Here is a 19,429-nt window from a genome sequence, read left to right on the forward strand (position 1 = left end):
ACATTATTTTAGTCAAAATTACTGTCAACTCTGATATATTTTGGAAATTAAAATTAGATCTAGAGTGAACTAGTGCAGTCCTAAAAAACTGTTGGAATTTCAGGGTGCATCAAATCTACAAGGTCACCCACCAGAAAAGAGCAAGATGCTCCTATGCTACATTTCCTTGCCCTTACTTTGCTCAGCTTTCTGGGAGTGTTGAAGTGTTGAAACTGGATCTAAAGGTAAACAAAAATGTATATGAACGGTGGAAAAAATAGAACAGAGAGTCAGGCATTTGAGCTAGATGGACCAGACAGCAGGACCAGCACACACCTGCAAGGATAAGCCTAAAGCTCTTGTGTCTTTCCCACTACCCCAACCAAAACAACCTGTGGCCAGACACAGTCTCCTGGGAGATATTATAGCATCCTGCCTGGTGGGAGGGAGGGAAAGACTTGGACAATCCAAATCACACACAAGAGAGCTCAGGTAGACTACAAATGGGGCTTTAAGCTGGAGTTTTTCAGTGGGTAGCACTCTGCCACCTCACAGAATATTATTAGCTACTTAGAAGATCTAAATCCAGCATCAAATTCTCAGTGATTTAGTTTTTTTGACCAGTAGAGGCAGTTCATGCCAGCAGGAAGTTGCATACCTTTTAGGACATGGCAGTGTGGAATTCACACACAGGACAAGATATCAAAGGGCCCAAAAACCCAGACCTAGTTAAAGGATATAAGACAGTTTTATTCAGTACTACTGCAGTAGGGAAGAGATACCAGCCTAACCCGACCTCTAGTACACAGAAAGAAAAGGTGAAAGGAGATGCTTCTTAAACACTGGGATGTGCTAACATACAAGTCCCCAGGGATTTTAAGGGCTATGATTAGGCCATCTCTGACTACTAACTGGTGTTTATGAAAGTTAGGCTCCTACCGTCTGCAAAGACAGGGAACCAGGGGTCCTATTCTTCCTCATGATTACATTTCTAAAGAATGGCTCCTAAGTCATTGAGGAAGATACTCCTGGGTTGTAGAACATAGCTGTGTGTCTCAAAAGGACAGAGAAAGGATTTACAATGCCAAGTTTTCCAAAGTAACTGTTCTGAAAATAGAGAAGTTATGGGCCTATGTCAGGTTTTTGGCTGAAATAATTATTTGGTAGCTTTGAGTTTTCCCAGGCAGGGACTTAGAGGAGCCAGCATCATCCCACAGACAAGGCCTTAAAGCACTAGAAGCTATGCGAAGTTTGATTATGTCTCTTAGTGTGAGAGGTCAGACAGATGGTTCCAGCTCAGAGTGTTTGCAGTTCTCAAGGGCATGTCTGAGACCTACCTGACCCATTTGACTGGTAAAAGTACAAAGAATCACTTATATTTAGACAGAGATAAGGAAAATAAACTAGAAGTGCCAGCTTCCTATGGTCCTGCATCACACACACAAAAAGGGGCAGTGCTGAAACAAAAGGGTTCAGCTGTGCGAGCATTACCCTCTGCATACTGCAGTGATTTGGGCTCCCATTTGGCAGCTCTATCCACTCTGAGCTGCTGATGGCTTCTCAGAGCAGTGATGAGGCAGCCAGAGACCACACAGAGGAGCCCCTGTGCAGGACCCCAGGCTGGGGCTCAGCACAATGAGTGGAACCCACACAGACACGACAAGCTCAGGCTCCCCCAGCATTGCACTATATCTGCATGGAGTTGCATACTTGACTACACTGCCTTATGGGTGCTAAACGTTGGCAATTTTTCTCTTTTCCTCTACTTCTAATTGAGCGTCACTTCAGTTTAGGCTGGGCTGACACTTTGAGTTTTGTGTCTTACACTCACTGCTGGTTATAGTAGCATGATTTTCATTCTGTCTACAGGCAGGGCATTTTAGATGGGTTTGTTTATCAGAGTTTCATGAACTCCAAAACTGAATCCATACTGGATAGGCAAGTGAAAGAAGGTATGATGTTTTTCTAGTATTGAATCTTTAGATGCACCCTCCTCCAATATGGAACTGTTTTGTTTTGTTTTGTTTTGTTTCTTTTGAACCATTGGGAATTGTCAATATGTGAACTATTGCAAACTTTCAACTGTTTGTGGAGCTCCTGACTACGAGGCAGGCAAGAGGCCATTTTTGAGATTGTAAGTTTATTTAAATACATAATTTTTATTAAATTTAGCATGTCTAAATTATAATCTATCTTTAAAAATGGTGGATAATTTTCATCTAAGGACTTCATTCAAGTAATAATCTGATAAATTAAGTTTTTCTCTGGTTTTCAAATTCACCCACTTTACTGTGCAGGTGCGTCCAAAGGCTTCCAGATAGGTATAGCGTTAACAGTTCAAATTCTATAAATACAGCATTAGAAAAGAGTGAAATCTGACTGAGCAAAAATCTATATACAAATGTATACTATTTGATAGTGAAAACTTGGAGCCAAAATATATATCCAAAGAAATTGAATAATGATCATTTTTATAAGTTGCAAAAAGATTAACACTATTTTTCTTCCTAAAATGTGTAATATAGTTGAAAGGATGGTGACTAGGAACTGAGGATTTAAATTAATCCAACGTTCTTTAGAATCATATGATAGGTGAACTAATATAGTCTAAGGGTCAGGGAAGACCTTTCCAAGGAAGTAATGCCTAAGATAAGACCTAATATCTGGTGATGAAATGGGAAGAGCAGGTAAAACCAGTGGAGTTTGAAGTTTTGTGAGCAGAAGGAAAGGACTCCGAGAATATGGGGAGGTAATTTATTCAGAACATCTTGAATTTGCCATGTCTAACATAACTACAAACAAACAGATAAAACAAAATCAGGACAGAATAACAGCAAAAAAAAATTGCAATTTTTTTAATCTTCTGTGCTCACAAACATGACACGGAATTTACCATTGTAACTATTTTTAAGTGTGAAGGTCATACATTCACATTGTTGTACGACCATTCTTACCACCCATCTCTAGAACTTTCTTTCATCTCATAAAACTGAAATTCTGTATCCATTAAACAATAAACCTGCATTAACTCTTGCCTCCCCCCAGCTCTATTCTACTTTCTGATTCTACAAATTTGACTTTTCTATTTGACTTTTTTACTTCATGTAAGTGAATCACAGAGTGTTTGTGTCTTTGTAATTGCCTTATTTCACTTAGCATAATGTCTTCAAGGTCATCTATGTTGTAGAATGTGTCAGAATTTTCTTTTTGTGGTTGAATTATATCTCATTACATATATAGCATCTTTGTTTATCCATTCACCCACCAATAGGCATTTGGGTTGCTTTCACCTTTTGGCTACTGTGAGTAATGTTACAGTGAACATGTATTTACAAATATCTGTTGGAGTTCCTGTTTTCACTACTTCAGTGTACATACCCAGTAGGAGAATTTGGGGATTATATGACGATTCTATTTTTAATTTTTTTTAAAAACTGCCATACTGTTTTCCATAGCTGTTGCCCATTTTACATTTCTACCAGCAGTATACAAGGGATCTAATTTCTCCACATCTTCAACAACAATTCTTATTTTCTGTTGTATTGATAATAACCACTATAGTAAGTGTGAAGTGGTATATCATTGTGTTTTGATTTGTATTTCCCCAGTTTTTAGTGAAGTTCAGTGTCATGTCATGTGCTTATTGCCCAATTGTATGTCTTATTTGGAGAAATGTCTACTTAAAATATTAGCAGTTTTTTTAATTGGATTTTTTTTTTTTTGGTTGTTAGATTTTAGGAGTTCTATTTATACTTTGAATGTTAGCCCATTATCAGATACATGACTTACAAATATTTGCTCCTATTCTCTCAAGTGCTTTTCACTTTGTTGTTAGAGTCCTTTGATGCACAAAAGAGTTTAATTTTAAGTGGTTCAATTTATCTATTTTTGTTTTTGTTGCCTGTGATTTGGGTGTCAAATCCAAGAAATCATTGCTAAATCCAGTATCATGAAGTTTATCCTTTATGTTTTCTTTTAAGAGTCTTATAATTCTGGTTCTTATGTTTAGGTCTTTTATCCATTTTGAATTAACTCTCATATGCAGGATAAGCTAAGGGTCTGATTTTACTCTTTTGCATTTGTACAGGTTTTATAACACCATTTGTGAAGGAGGTAAGGGCAGATGACACCAATGAGAGCTCAAATAATAAGTGAGCACCTTGTATATATTGTATTTCCATTTTATATAATTGTCTGAGATGAGCATTCTGGGTCAGCAGATCTGTGCACACTGTTCTGTGAAAATTGGGATTCCCTTCATCTTGTTTGTCGTTGATTCTTGGTGTGAGGCCTCAACTTCCTGTTGGGAGCTAGACTTTGAGTGTCTCTTTGTGGCTTGAAGAAAGAGGTGAAAAGTTCTCAGATAGACATTCCTGCTGAGGCTCCTGGGTGGTTCAGTCAATTAAGCATCTGACTCTTGGTTTCAGCTCAGGTCATATCCCATGGGCTGTGAGATCAAGCCCCATGTATAGCCCCATGTGGGATTTCATGCTCTGGGGGGATTCTGCTTGGGGAGAGATTTTCTCCTTCTGCCCTTCCCCCCACTTGTGTGTACTCTCTCTTGCAAATAAATAAATCTTTAAAAAGAGAGAGAGAGGCATGCCCGCTCCCTTACGGTGTAAGCCTAGATGATCCACATGTTTACACTTCTCTTCCATGAAGGATGCAAGACCATGGCAAGTGCTGGACAGCCATGTTCTCAGCCATCATTCTATACCAGTGGAAACGGGGGATAAATTTTGGTGGATAGCCAGCAGTATACACTACAATAATCCTCTCTTGCCACCAAACAATTGTTTATCCCCTTTCTATAATATTTGAGTGTACTTGTGGCCATAATGGAGGTAATCACAATCTCATCCAGTTATAACATACAAGTGAAGTCCATGGTTTTTAACTAATGTACCATTTTGTTGAGAGTCCAAATATGGTGTCTCATGATCTAGTAATTTATAATTAAAAATCAATTTATCTGGACCCTCAGATGCAAAATACAAAGAAACAAACACTGTATGATTCACTTGCATGAAGTACATAGAAAAGTCAGGTTTGTAGAGGCAGAAAGTAGAATAGGGCTGGGGGGAGAGTTAATGTAGAGTTATTGTTTAATGGATACAGAATTTCAGTTTTACAAGATAAAGGAAAGTTCTAGAAATGGATGGTAAGAATGGTTGTACTTTTTCCTTGGAAAGAAAATATAGAAATATAGAAATAATTCATCTAAAACCATCATTATACAGGGGGAGGAGCAAGATAGCAGAGAAGTAGGAGACCTAAATTTCATCTGGTCCCAGGAGTCCAGCTAGGCTATCAAGCTGTTTTGAACACCTACAAATTCAACAGGAGATCAAAAAGAAGATTAGCAGCAATTCTATGAACAGAAAAGTGACCACTTCCTGGAAGGTAGGATGTGTGGAGAAGTGAATCCAAGCCAGCATATGGGAAGAGAGACCACGGGGAGAGGGAGCCTCCATCAGCAAGCTACCAGCAAGTGAGAGAGCAGTGGAGAACAAAATCAGAAGATTTAGAAGTCGACTCCTTGTAGGGACATCACTCCAATGGTTAAGTGGAGAATGAAATCCTCACTAGGACAGTGTGGTCTTAGGACCCTCAGGATCACAGAAAGACCAGGGGTGTTTGAGTGTGACAGAGGTCCCAGGTATCAGAGCAGGGAAGCTGGCTGCAAAGACAGAGCCAAGGAATTGGCTTTCAGCTCCAGGTTGCCATAAACCATGATCCAAGGCAAAGTTAGGCCACTAATCTGAGCAAGAACCCCATAAGTGACAGATTCAGGGAGATCTCCTTCCTCCACCAGGGGGAGAACTGTGGGAATGTGCTGAAGGAATCTGCTGGGTTCAGAGACTTCAAACAGGGCCATGTGCCAGAGGTAGAAATGCTCAGTCACAGGCGGGGTGAGCGCCAAGTGCAGCTGGAGACCAGAAAGAAAGGTGTGATTGACTGCTTTTCTCTGAGGGCTCACTGAAGAGGGGGACCCTGAGCTCTCGGCTCCTCTCTGGCTGGAGATATCAAGACTGCCATTTTTATTCTTATCCTCCAAAGCTATGGGGAAAGCTTTCAGGCAACAAAAGTTACTGAGAGAAAACCCAAGCAGATTGATTAGCCTGGGCCCTAGCAAGGGTGGTGCAATTTTGCCTGGGGCAAAGATATTTGAAAATCACTGAATAGGCTCTTCTCCCAGAATATCAACAAGAACATAGAGCCAAGACCAAGTTTACTAATCAATGAGAACTGCGACACAGCAGTGCTAGGGGAATACAGCACATAGCATTCATGTCTTTTTCCCCCATGATTCTCCAGTCTTTCTAAGTTAATTTTTTAAATTTTTCATTATTTTTTTCTTTTTAAAAAATTTTTCCTCTTTCCTATTTAACCAACATCTTATCTTACCAATACCTTTTAAAAATCTTTTTAAATTCTAACTTTTGTAGTCATATTCTATCACTTTTTTACATTTAACCTTATTTTTTGTATACATGTAAGTGTTTTGTTCTTTAAAATTTAGGGGTTGTTTCTTCCAACAGACCAAAATATACCTTAAATCTAGTGTATGGCTTTGATATAGTCTCCCTGATCACATTTTCTCCTCTTTTTTTTTTTTTAATTTTTCTTCCCTTTTTCAACTTTTTATAAATTCCTTCTTAAAAATATCTTTTTAAATTTTCACCTTTACAGTCATATTCCATCCCTTCATTTTGTTTACTCTTTGTGTGTGTGTGTGTGTGTGTGTGTGTGTGTATGTTTTTTCCTTTAAAATTTTGGAAGGCAGGGTGCCTGGCTGGCTCAGTGGGTTAAAGCCTCTGCCTTCAGTTCAGGTCATGATCTCAGGGAGCTGGGATTGACCCCACATTGGGCTCTCTGCTCAGTGGGGAGCCTGCTTCCCCTCTATCTCTGCCTGTTTCTCTGCCTATTTATGATCTCTCACTCTCTGTAAAATAAATTAATAAAATATTTTTTAAAAATAAAAATAAAAACAAAATTTTGGAAGGCAGTATCTTCTAACAGACCAAAATACACCCAAAATCAAGTTTGAGACTCTGTTCTATTCACCAGCTTTTTTTTTTTTTCTTCTCTTCTCTTTCTTCTCCCCCCACCACCCCTGTATCAGGTCTCTTCTGATTAGGTTAATGTATATTTTTTCTGGGGTTTTTGTTACCCTTTTAACATTTTATTCCCTCATTCATCTATTCTTTGGAAAAACTGAAGAGGTAGAAAAACTCACCTCAGGAAAAAGAACAAAGAGGCAGTACTGACTGCTAGGGACTTAATCAATATGGACATGAGTAAGATGTCAGAATTAGAAATGATCAACAAGAAAACAAAGGTTTTAAATGACACACAGACCAGATGGACTTCACAGATGTATTCAGAATATTCCATCCCAAAGAAATGGAATACATGTTCTTCTCTAGTGAACACGGAACATTCTCTAGGATAGATCACATCCTAGGTCACAAATCAGGTCTCAACTGATACTAAAAGACTGGAATCATTCTCTGCATATTTTCAGGCCGCAGTGCGTTGAAACTAGAACTCAACCCTAGAGGAAAGTTGGAAAGAACTCAAATACATGGAGGCTAAAGAGCATCCTACTAAAGAATGAGTGGGTCAACCAGGAAATTAAAGAAGAATTGAAAAAAAATTATGGAAATAAAAAAAAAATTAAAAACACAACTGTTCACAATTTTAGGGATGCAGCAAACATGGTCCTGAGGGAAAAATTTATAGCAGTACAAACCTTCCTCAAGAAACAAGAAAGGTCTCAAATACACAACCTAACCCTAACCTAAAGGAGATGGAGAAAGAACAACAAAGAAAGCCTAAACCCAGTAGGGAAGAGAAATAATAAAGGACAGAGCAAATCAATAAAATAGAAACCAAAAGAACAGCAGAACAAATCAACAAAACTAGGAGCTGGTTCTTTGAAAGAATTAATAAGATTGATAAATTCCTGGCCAGACTTATCAAAAAGAAAAGAGAACGGACCCAAATAAATAAAATCATGAATGAAAGAGGAGAGATCACAACTAACACCAAAGAAATACAAACAATTATAAGAACATATTATGAGCAACTATACATCAGCAAATTTGACAATCTGGAAGAAATGGATGTATTCCTAGAGACACATAAACTATTAAAACTGAACCAGGAAGAAATAGAAAACCTGAACAAACCCATAACCAGTAAGGAGATTGAAACAGTCATCAAAATCTCCCAACAAACAAGACCCCAGGGCCAGACAGCTTCCCTGGGGAATTCTACCAAACATTTAAAGGAGAATTAATACCTACTCTCCTGAAACTGTTCCAAAAAATAAAAATGAAGGAAAATGTTGAAACTCACTTTATGAGGCCAGCATTACCTTGATCCAAAACCAGACAAACTTCTTCAAAAAGAAGAATTACAGACCAATATCCCTGATGAACATAGATGTAAAAAATTCTCACCTAATACTAGCCAGTAAGATCCAAAAATACCTTAAAAGGATTATCCACCATGACCAAGTGGGATTTATTCCTAGGCTGCAAGGTTGGTTCAACATTTGCAAATCAATCAATGTGATACAATACCTTAATAAAAGAAAGAACAAGAACCATATGATACTCTCAATAGATGCTCAGAAACCATTTGACAAAGTACAACATACTTTCTTGATCAAAAGCCTTCACAGTGTTGGGATAGAGGGTACATACCTCAATATCATAAAAGCCATATATGAAAAAACACACAATAAATATTATTCTCAATGGGGAAAAACAGAGCTTTTCTGCTAAGGTCAGGAACATGGCAGGGATGCCCACTATCACTACTGCTATTCAACATGGTACTAAAAGTCCTAGCTTCAGCAATCAGACAACAGAAAGAAATAAAAGGCATCTGAATTGGCAAAGAGTAAGTCAAATGCCTACTCTTTGCATATGATACGATATTTGATGTGGAAAACCCGAAAGACTCTACTTCAAAACTGCTAAAACTCATACAGGAATTCAGCAAAGTGTCAGTATATATAAAATCAATGCACAGAAATCAGTTGCATTTCTATTCACCAACAACAAGTCAAAAAAGAGAAATGATGGAGTTAATCCCATTTAGAAGTGCTTTCAAAACCATAAGATACCTGGGAATAAATCTAAGAGGCAAAGAATCTGTACTTAGAAAACTACAGATTACCCATGAAAGAAATTGAGGAAGTCACAAAAAAAAGGGGGGGGATTTCATGCTCATAGATTGGAAGAACAAATATTGTAAAAAATGTCTATGGTACCTAGAGCAATCTATACATTTAATGCAATCCCTATCAAAAGACCATCCACTTTTTTCAAAGAAATGGAACAAATAATCTTAAAATGCATATGGAATAAGAAAAGATTCCAGTTAGCCAGAGAAATGTTGAAAAAGAAAACCGAAGTTGGTGGCATCATAATTCCAGACTTCAAACTCTATTACAAAGCTGTCATCATCAAGACAGCATGGTACTGGCACAAAAACAGACATATAGATCAATGGAACAGAATAAAGAGCCCAGAAGTGTACCCTCAACTCTATGGTCAATTAATCTTTGACAAAACAGGAAAGAATGTCCAATGGAAAATAGACAGTCTCTTCAACCAATGGTGTTGGGAGAACTGAACAGCCACATGCCAAAGAACGAAACTGGACCATTTCCTTACACCACACACAAAAATAACTAGAAAATGGATGAAAGACCTCAATGTGAGACTGAGGTTGAAGAGGTTGCTTCCTGTGTTCTGCTCAGATTTTGAGGGATTCCTTTCTCACATTGAGGTCTTTCATCCATTTTCTAGTTATTTTTGTGTGTGGTGTAAGGAAATGGTCCAGTTTCGTTCTTTGGCATGTGGCTGTTCAGTTCTCCCAACACCATTGGTTGAAGAGACTGTCTATTTTCCATTGGACATTCTTTCCTGTTTTGTCAAAGATTAATTGACCATAGAGTTGAGGGTCTATTTCTGGGCTCTCTATTCTGTTCCATTGATCTATGTGTCTGTTTTTGTGCCAGTACCATGCTGTCTTGATGATGACAGCTTTGTAATAGAGCTTGAAGTCCAGAATTGTGATGCCACCAACTTTGGCTTTCTTTTTCAATATCCCTTTGGCTATTCGAGGTCTTTTCTGGTTCCATATAAATTTTAGAATTATTTGTTCCATTTCTTTGAAAAAGATGGATGGTACTTTGATAGGAATTGCATTAAATGTGTAGATTGCTTTAGGTAGCATAGACATTTTCACAATATTTAAATGAAATCTTGCCATTTGCGACAACATGGATGGAACTAGAGCATATCATGCTTAGCGAAATAAGTCAAGCAGAGAAAGACAACTATCATATGATCTCCCTGATATGAGGAAGTGGTGATGCAACATGGGGGCTTAAGTGGGTAGAAGAAGAATCAATGAAACAAGATGGAATTGGGAGGGAGACAAACCATAAGTGACTCTTAATCTCACAAAACAAACTGAGGGTTGCTGGGGGGAGGGGGGTTGGGAGAAGGAGGTGGGATTATGGACATTGGGGAGGGTATGTGCTTTGGTGAGTGCTGTGAAGTGTGTAAACCTGGCGAGTCACAGACCTGTACCCCTGGGAATAAAAATATATGTTTATAAAAAATAAAAAATTAAAAAAAAAAGAAAGAAATGGGCAGAAGACATGAACAGACATTTCTGCAAAGAAGACATCCAAATGGTCAACAGACATATGAAAAAGTGCTCCACATCACTTGGCATCAGGGAAATACAAATCAAAACCACAATGAGATACCACCTCACACCAGTCAGAATGGCTAAAAATAACCAGTCAGGAAATGAGAGTTGTTGGTGAGAGTGTGGAGAAAGGGGAAACCTCCTACACAGCTGGTGGGAGTGCAAGCTGGTGCAACTACTCTGGAAAACAGTATGGAGGTTCCTCAAAAAGTTGAAAACAGAGCTTCCCTATGACCCAGCAGTTGCACTACTGGGTATTTACCCTAAAGATACAAATGTAGGGATCCAAAGGGGCACATGCACCTGAATGTTTATAACAGCAATGTTCACAATAGCCAAACAATAGAAAGAATCCATCAATAGATGAATGGATAAAGAAGATGTGGATTGTGTGAGTGTGTGTATGTGTGTGTGTGTGTATGTGTGTGTTTAAAATGGAGTATTATGCAGCCATCAAAAATGAGATCTTGCTATTTGCAATGATGTGGAAGGATGTAGAGAGTATTATGCTAAGCGAAATGCATCAATCAAGAAAGACAAGTATCATATGATCTCACTGATATGAGGAACAAGACAGAGGATCATAGGGGAAGGGAGGGAAAGATGAAACAAGATGAAACCAGAGAGTAAGACAAACCATAAGAGATTTTTACTCTCAGGAACAAACTGAGGGTTTCTGGAGCAGGAAGGAGGGATAGGGGGGTTAGGGGATGGTCACTGGGGAGGGTATGTGCTATGGTGAGTGCTGTGAATTATGTAAGACTGATGAATCACAGATATGTACCCCTGAAACAAATAATACATTATATATTAATATAAACAAACAAATAAATAAATAAGATGGCCAATAAAGATAAGGATACATATTTATAGAAACAAAACAAAACCATCACTGTACTCTTCAAAATAGGAATTGCAAATATCCTTTGTCCCTGCACTGGCGTAAGTTGGTTGATATGGAATGAAGGAAAACATGTGAGACAGGCTTAAGGATTTATTTTTGGACTTTCTATTTCTACAGGTATTTTCTTTAGTCAAATACCACACTGATTCTCCAGATTTATTGTAAACTTTGGAATCAGGTAGTTTAACTGCTCCAATTACAAAAGAAAATGTATTGACTATTCTAGGTTCTTCTCATTTAGATATAAATATTAGAATTAGCTTATCAATTTCTGCAAAAATCTTTCTGGAATTTGAATAGAGATTGCATTGATATTTATAGGTCAACATGGGGAAAGTTACCATCTTAATACTACTGAATCTTCAAATTCATTAATGTCAAATGTCCTTCTATTTATTTAGAGTTTCCTTAATTTATCTTAGGAATGTTTAGTAATTTTCAGTGTTTATTTTTTAAAATATTTTCTTAACTATTTTATTATTGCTTATGCTTATATGAATGGAAATTCTTCCTAGAATTCATTTTTGGGTTGTTCACTGGAAATGTAATCGATTTTGTATATTGACCTTGCATTCTGTACCTTTGGTAAACTCTTTTATTTGTTTGTTATTTTTATGTTATTCCTAAGAAGGTCTGCCCTGAAGGACATTATTTCAACAGAGCATACATAACTCTGGTTTTAACACAGCTCCGTGGATCTGGGCAAAGGGAAAAACTTGTGTCCAGCCCCCTCTAGCTTTTTGTCTCATATAAGGCAAGAGGTAAAACTGAGAATTATTTTTGGACGTCACAACCCAGGGGTGCAAAGCCATTATAGGACTGAGATCTAATCATAACACTACAGAATGGTTCCCCTACTCCCACCTTACTGTCACATCAGTAGAGGTCTTATATAGTAACAAATAGTTACAACTGGGGCGGGGGGTACTTTGCTTCTCAGACCTTATTTAAGAAGGTCCTAAATAAATAAGAACTCACAAAACCTTTATATCCTATATAAAACCCACATAAAATACATGTTTTAAATATAGGGAACCCTCAACATGGGAGACAAAACAAGGGATACCAAACCAGAGGAAATGTTATCCATTGACACCTACAGATACATCAAAGCATATGGAAAGCCTAAATCCTACCCAGACTAACAAAACCTCAACTTAGGCCCTGTTTACCTCAATTCTTTCATCTAGTACTTTTTATCTGGTTTAAAAATAACTATAAGGCATAGTAAAAGATGAACAGTTTGATGAGACAGACCAATAACCAGAAACAGACTCAGAAATATCAGGGATGTTGGACTTACCAGAGTGGTACTTTAAAACACCCATGATTAATATGCCAAAATCTCTAATGGAAAAAGTGGACAACATGTGAGAATAGATGGGTAATATAAGCAGATGGATAACATAACAGAAAATGTTAAAAATTTTTAAAAATACTCTAACAGAAATAAAGAATACCATTGATGGGCTTGTCAATATACTGAACATAGCTGAAGAAAGAATTAGCAAGTTGGACAAAATGTTAACACAAACTTTCAAAACTGAAACTCAAAGAGAAAAAAGAATATAAAAGGGAAAATGGAATATGCAAGAACTGTGAGAGCACTACAAAAGGCATAGATAGCATATACATAATTATAAATCAGAAGGAGAAGAAAAAGAAAAGGGAAAAGAAGAAATATTTGAAACAGTAAAAATTGAGAATTTCTGAAATTAATGATAGACACCAAGCCAAAGTAACAGGAAGCTCAGAGAACATCAAACACACACACACGCGCGCGCGCACGCGCACGCGAACACATGCACACACACACACACACACACACACACACACCATATCTGTGTACAATATATTCAAGCTATAGGAAAGAAATTTCAGACAGAGAAAAGCTTGAAAGATGTGGAGGTCTGGGGGAACATATTTACCTATACAGGAGAAAGATAAAAATTATATCAGACTTCTTTTTGAAAACCATGCAAGCAAGAAGACAGTGGAGTGAAATATATGAAGTACTAAAAGAAGAAAAAAAATAACCTAGAATTCTGTATCCAGGGAAATTATCATTCAAGAGTGAAGGAGAAATAAAGGCAAAAGTAAAGAGAAGATACAAATAACTAAAATCAGAAATGAATGTGGGACATTAATACAGCTCTTGCAGAAATGAAAAGGGTTATAAAAGAGTATTATGAGCAGGGGCTTCTAGGTGGTGGAGTCAGTTAGGCACCCAACTCTTGGTTTTGGCTCCAGGTCATGATCTCAGGGTGGTGAGATAGAGCCCCACATCTGGCTCTGCACTCAGCGTAGAGTCTGCTTCATATTCTCTCTATCTCTCCATCTGCTCATCCCCCTGCTCATGCGCTTTCTCTTTTTTTCTCTCTCTCAAATAAATAAATAAATTTTAAAAAGATAACATTATGAACAATTGTATACAAACAAATGAGATATCTTGGGTGAAAAGGACATAATCATAGAAACACAAAATTACCTAAACTCACTTAAGAAAAAAATACGTTTTCTTAAGAGAACTATAATGATTAAAGTGTTTGAATCATTAGAGAAGGACCAAGAGGCTTTATTAGTGAATTTATAAAACATTTAAAGAAGAATTAATAATAACTTTCCTCAAACTTTGAAAAAAAAAAAAAAAAAGAAGAAGAAGAAGAAGAAGAAGAAGAAACAGCAGCAGCAGCATATGGTTTACTTCCCAAATCATTCTCTGTATGAGGCTAGCTTCACACTGATACCACAAAAGGTAAAAACATTACAAGAAAATAAATTACAGGCCAATATCTTTGGTGAATATAAATGCAAAAATCCTGGACAACAAACTAGGAAACCAAATCTCTGAGAATATTAAAAGGACTATATAAGTGATTAAAAGGGCTACATAGATAATTAAATAGGATTTATATATAAATGAATGCAAAGGTGGTTCAACATTTAAAAAAAAAAAAATTGTACCAAATCTACCAATCTACCATTGGTAGAACTTGAGGGAAAACACACGGTCATCCTAGTTGACTCTGTAAAGCCATTTGATAAAATCAGACACCTTTTTTTTTATAGTAAACACCCCCAGAAAACTAGGAACAAAGGGGAACTTCCTTAACATGATAAAAGGGCATTTACCAACCTCCCTTTCAAACCTGACATCATACCCAACAGTGAAAGAGTGAAAGCTTCCTCCCTCAGGTTAGGAAGAAGATAAAGTTGCGGGATTCACACCATTACTTTTCAGTATTATACTTGCTGTTTTAGCCAGGGTACTTTTAAAGAAGAAAAAATAAAACTTTATAAGTTGGAAAAGAGAACTTCAAAGTTGACATGAAAATGTATTTTTGTATATATATTTTTTAAAATGAGAAAGCTACTAAAGCTAATAAATCCAGTAAATTTGCATGTAGAAGATCAAGATATTAAAATTCAATGTGTTTCTATACATCAACAAAGAGAAATCAAGAAAATAAATTAAGAAAACATTTCAATTTATATATCATTCAAAAGAATAAGATATCAAGGAAAATTTTTAATCAAAGAAATAGAAGGCTTGTACACTGAAAACTACAAAGCATTGCTGAGACTAATTAAATAAGACATAAATAAGTGTAACTCCAACTGAGTCCATAGACAGGAAGTCTTAATAATATAATGCCAATACTACCCAACACAATCTAGATATTCAGCTGCCTTGTAGAATCCTTTGAAAGAACCATACATGATATCTGAAAATTATTAGTTTTCCTTTTTAGAAGAAAAAATTTCCAAAAGATCTTTTCAAAGATAATGTCATAGATCTTTTGTTTGTTGTTCTCTGTAGTGAGAATTCATCACTGTTAAAAAAAAAAAAAAGTAACTGGCTTGTTAATCGACAAATTCTTTTCTTTTACAAAAGGAATGGACTGTAAAAGAGAAAAAAATGAATAAGTAAAAATTTAGAGAGAAAAAACTTCCACAAAATTCCAGCAGACTTTATTTTCAGAAACAGAAAAAGCCTATTGTCAAATAATTGACAAAATTGTCAAATCCATTCAAATGGGGAAAAATGATTTCTTGAATAAGTGATACTGAGATGACTGGGTTTCCACATGCCAGACAAAGAAGTTGGATCCCTATTTCACGCCATTCACAAAAATTATCAAATTGGACCAATGATCTAAATATAAGATTTTAAAAGCTTCAAGCTCATGGAGTAAAACATAAGTTATACACCTTCATGATCTTGGATTTGACAATGGATTTTTAGCTATGACACCAAAAACACAAACATCAAAGGTAAACACAGATAACCTCATCAAAATTAAAACTTCTGAGCATCAAGTGACACTATCAAGAATGTGGAGGGCACCTGGGTGGCTCAGTTGGTTGGGCAACTGATTCTTGGTTTCACTTTGGGTCATGATCTCAGGGTCATGAGATTGAGCTCTGCATCAGGATCTGCACTCAGCATGGAGTCTGCTTGAGATTCTTTCCCTCTCTCTCTGCCCCCATCCCAAATCACTGACTCACTTTTTCTACCTCTCAAATAAAAAATACAAATAATTTTTTAAAAATAATGTGAAAGACAACCAATGTTTGACAGAAAATATTCTCAAATTATTTATCTGATAAAAGATATCCACTATATATCAATCAACAAAAGAAACAAATAATTCAATTAAAATGGAAAAGAACTTGAATAGCTATTTCTCTAAACAAAATATACAAATGGCAATCACATGAAAAGATGCTCAAAATCTTTAGTCATTAGGGAAATGCATATAAAACTACAATAAAGTTGCTATTTTATACTTACTACCATAGCTATATTTAAAAAATGGAAAATATCAGGTGTTGGTGAGAATATAGAGAAATTGGAATCCTTAGGTATTGCTATTGAGAATGTAAACTGATGGAAGACACTACAGAAAACAGTTTGGTGGTTCCTAAAAAAGTTAAACATGTAAGGACAATATGACCTAGCAATTTCACTCCTAGATATATACCGCCCAAAAATTGAAAAGAGGGACTCAGGTGGATTCTTGTACATTGATATTCATTGCAACATTATTCATGATAGTTAAGAGGTGGAAGCAATTCACGTGCCCACAACAGAAAAATAGGCAAACAATATAGGGTATATATATATATATATAATGGAATATTATTCAACCATGGAAAGAATGAAGTTACATTACATGGGTGAACCTTAAAGACATGACACTGAATTAAATGTCAAACATTAAAGGACAAATATTGTATGATTCCATTTATATGAAATGCCTATAATAAGCAAGTTCACAGAGACAGAAAATAGATTTAGAGATTTACAGGAGCTAATGCAGAGGAGTGGTAGGTTATTGCTTAATGGGTCTGGAATTTCTGTTTCGGTTACTGAAAACTTTTGGAACTTGATAATGGTGATGGTTGTACAACATTGTGAATGTCATTAGTGCTACAAAATTATACACTTAAATATTGTTAAAATGGCAAATTTTATGTTTATATATATTTTAAAATAATTTTTTAAAAAGCCTTTTAAGAAGTTAGTAGATATATACTTTTAATGCCATTCCGATCAAAACTCCACTGGTATTCTTCAAAGAGCTGGAGCAAATAATCCTAAAATTTGTATGGAATCAGAAGAGACCCCGAATCACTAAGGAAATGTTGAAAAACAAAAATAAAGCTGGGGGCATCACATTACCCGATTTCAAGCTTTATTACAAAGCTGTGGTCATCAAGACAGCATGGTACTGGCATAAAAACAGACACATAGACAGTGAAACAGAGTAGAGAGCCCAGATATGGACCCTCAACTCTATGGTCAATTAATCTTCGACAAAACAGGAAAAAATATACAGTGGAAAAAAAGACAGTCTCTTCAATAAATGGTGCTGGGAAATAAATGGACAGCTATATGTAGAAGAATAAAACTCGACCATTCTCTTACACTGTACACAAAGATAAACTCAAAATGGATAAAAGACCTCAACACGAGACAGGAATCCATCAGAATCCTAGAGGAGAACATAGGCAGTAATCTCTTCGATATCAGCCACAGCAACTTCTCTCAAGATTTGTCTCCAAAGGCAAAGGAAACAAAAGCAAAAATAAACTTTTGGGACTTCATCAAAATCAAAAGCTTCTGCACAGCAGATGGCACTAATGGGAACTAGCTTGAAGTGTTCAAGGCACAATAAGACAGGTACAAGTGGAACATGATAACGCAAACAGTGTTAGGGACTAAGTTGCAGATAAAGCCAAGGATGACGCCATGAAGGATCCTGAGGCCAAATTAGAGGTCCTTATTTGATTATAAATGCAGTGGACAGCAATAAAATTTTAAACAAGGGAAATAATCTGATATATGTTATAAAAAGATCACTCTGCCAATTGGACAAAGAGTACAACAGGGCAAAGAATGGAGGGAATGACCAATAATAATGAAATGTATGTACACAAAGCAGCATAATTCATAATAGCCCTAAAGTGGAAAAAACTCAAATGTCCATCAACAGATTAATAAGTATATAAAAATTTGTGTATCCATAAAATAGGATATTATTCAGCCATAAAAAGGAGTTAATTCTATAACACAAATTACAGATATTTTGCTTTATAGATATTATGCTAAGAAAAGCCAGTCATAAAAGGCCATAAACCTGAGGCACCTGGGTGGCTCAGGTTATGATCTCAGGCACCTACCTTCAGCTCAGGTTATGATCTCAGGGTCCTGGGATCAAGCCCCGCATGGGGCTCTCTGCTCAGTGGGGAGCCTGCTTCCCCTCTCTCTCTGCCTGCCTTTCTGCCTACTTGTGATCTCTGTCAAATAAATAAATAAAATCTTTTTTTTTTTTTTAAAAAGGCCATAAACCATATGATTTCATTTATACAACATATCCAGAATAGGAAAATTCATAGAAACAGAAAATAAGTGGGTGGTTTCTAGTGACTGGTGTTTGGGAAAAAATGGAATGTAACTGCTAATGAATATGCTGTTTCTTTGAGAATGATGAAAATGTTCTGGAATTAGATAGTTGTAATGGCTACACAATTTTGTGGATATATTGAAACCTACACTTTAAAACAGTTAACATTATGGTGTGTGAACTACTTCTCCGTTAAAAAGAGAAAGACAGGAATGAAACCAAAGGGAAAAATGAAGAAAGAAATATTTTTCTACTGTACCCTCTGAATGCCCTTAGCATTTCTTTTTTCTTACATATTTTAGTTAATTTTTTTGGTTTCTCTGAGGATTACAATGAATACCTTAAATTATAATAATCTATTTCTCAGTAACATCAACTGAATTTCAATAATATATACAAACTTTGCTACTTTCTTCCTCTTTCCCTTATTTCTCCTATGTGCTATGTTCATGTAAAATTGTATCTTTATACACACATGTCAAACTGAATTTGTAATTTTTTTTGCATGCTAGTATTTTAAATCACATATGATACATGTAGTTATAAATAGAAAATATAATTATAGTTTTTCATATTCACTTTTGTAATTACCTTCACTACTATTATTCATTTCTTTGTTGGATTTGAGTTATTGTCTAGTATCCTGAAGTATTCCCTTTTGTGTTTATTATAGGACAGGTATCCTTGTAACAAATTCTCTCAGTTTTTATTTATTGAGTAATGTCTAAATTTTCTTAATTTTTGAAAAATAATTCTGATGTCTGTATACCTTCAAGTTGACTGTTGTTGTTTTTGGGGGTTTTATTTATTTATTTTACTTCTTTTTTAGTATTTTAAATCTATCATCCCATTCTCCTCTCTCTTTCACGGTTTCTGACAAGAAACCTTAGTTATG

This window comes from Mustela erminea, chromosome 16 (genome assembly GCF_009829155.1).
Source record: "Mustela erminea isolate mMusErm1 chromosome 16, mMusErm1.Pri, whole genome shotgun sequence".
Classification (NCBI taxonomy): Eukaryota; Metazoa; Chordata; class Mammalia; order Carnivora; family Mustelidae; genus Mustela; species Mustela erminea.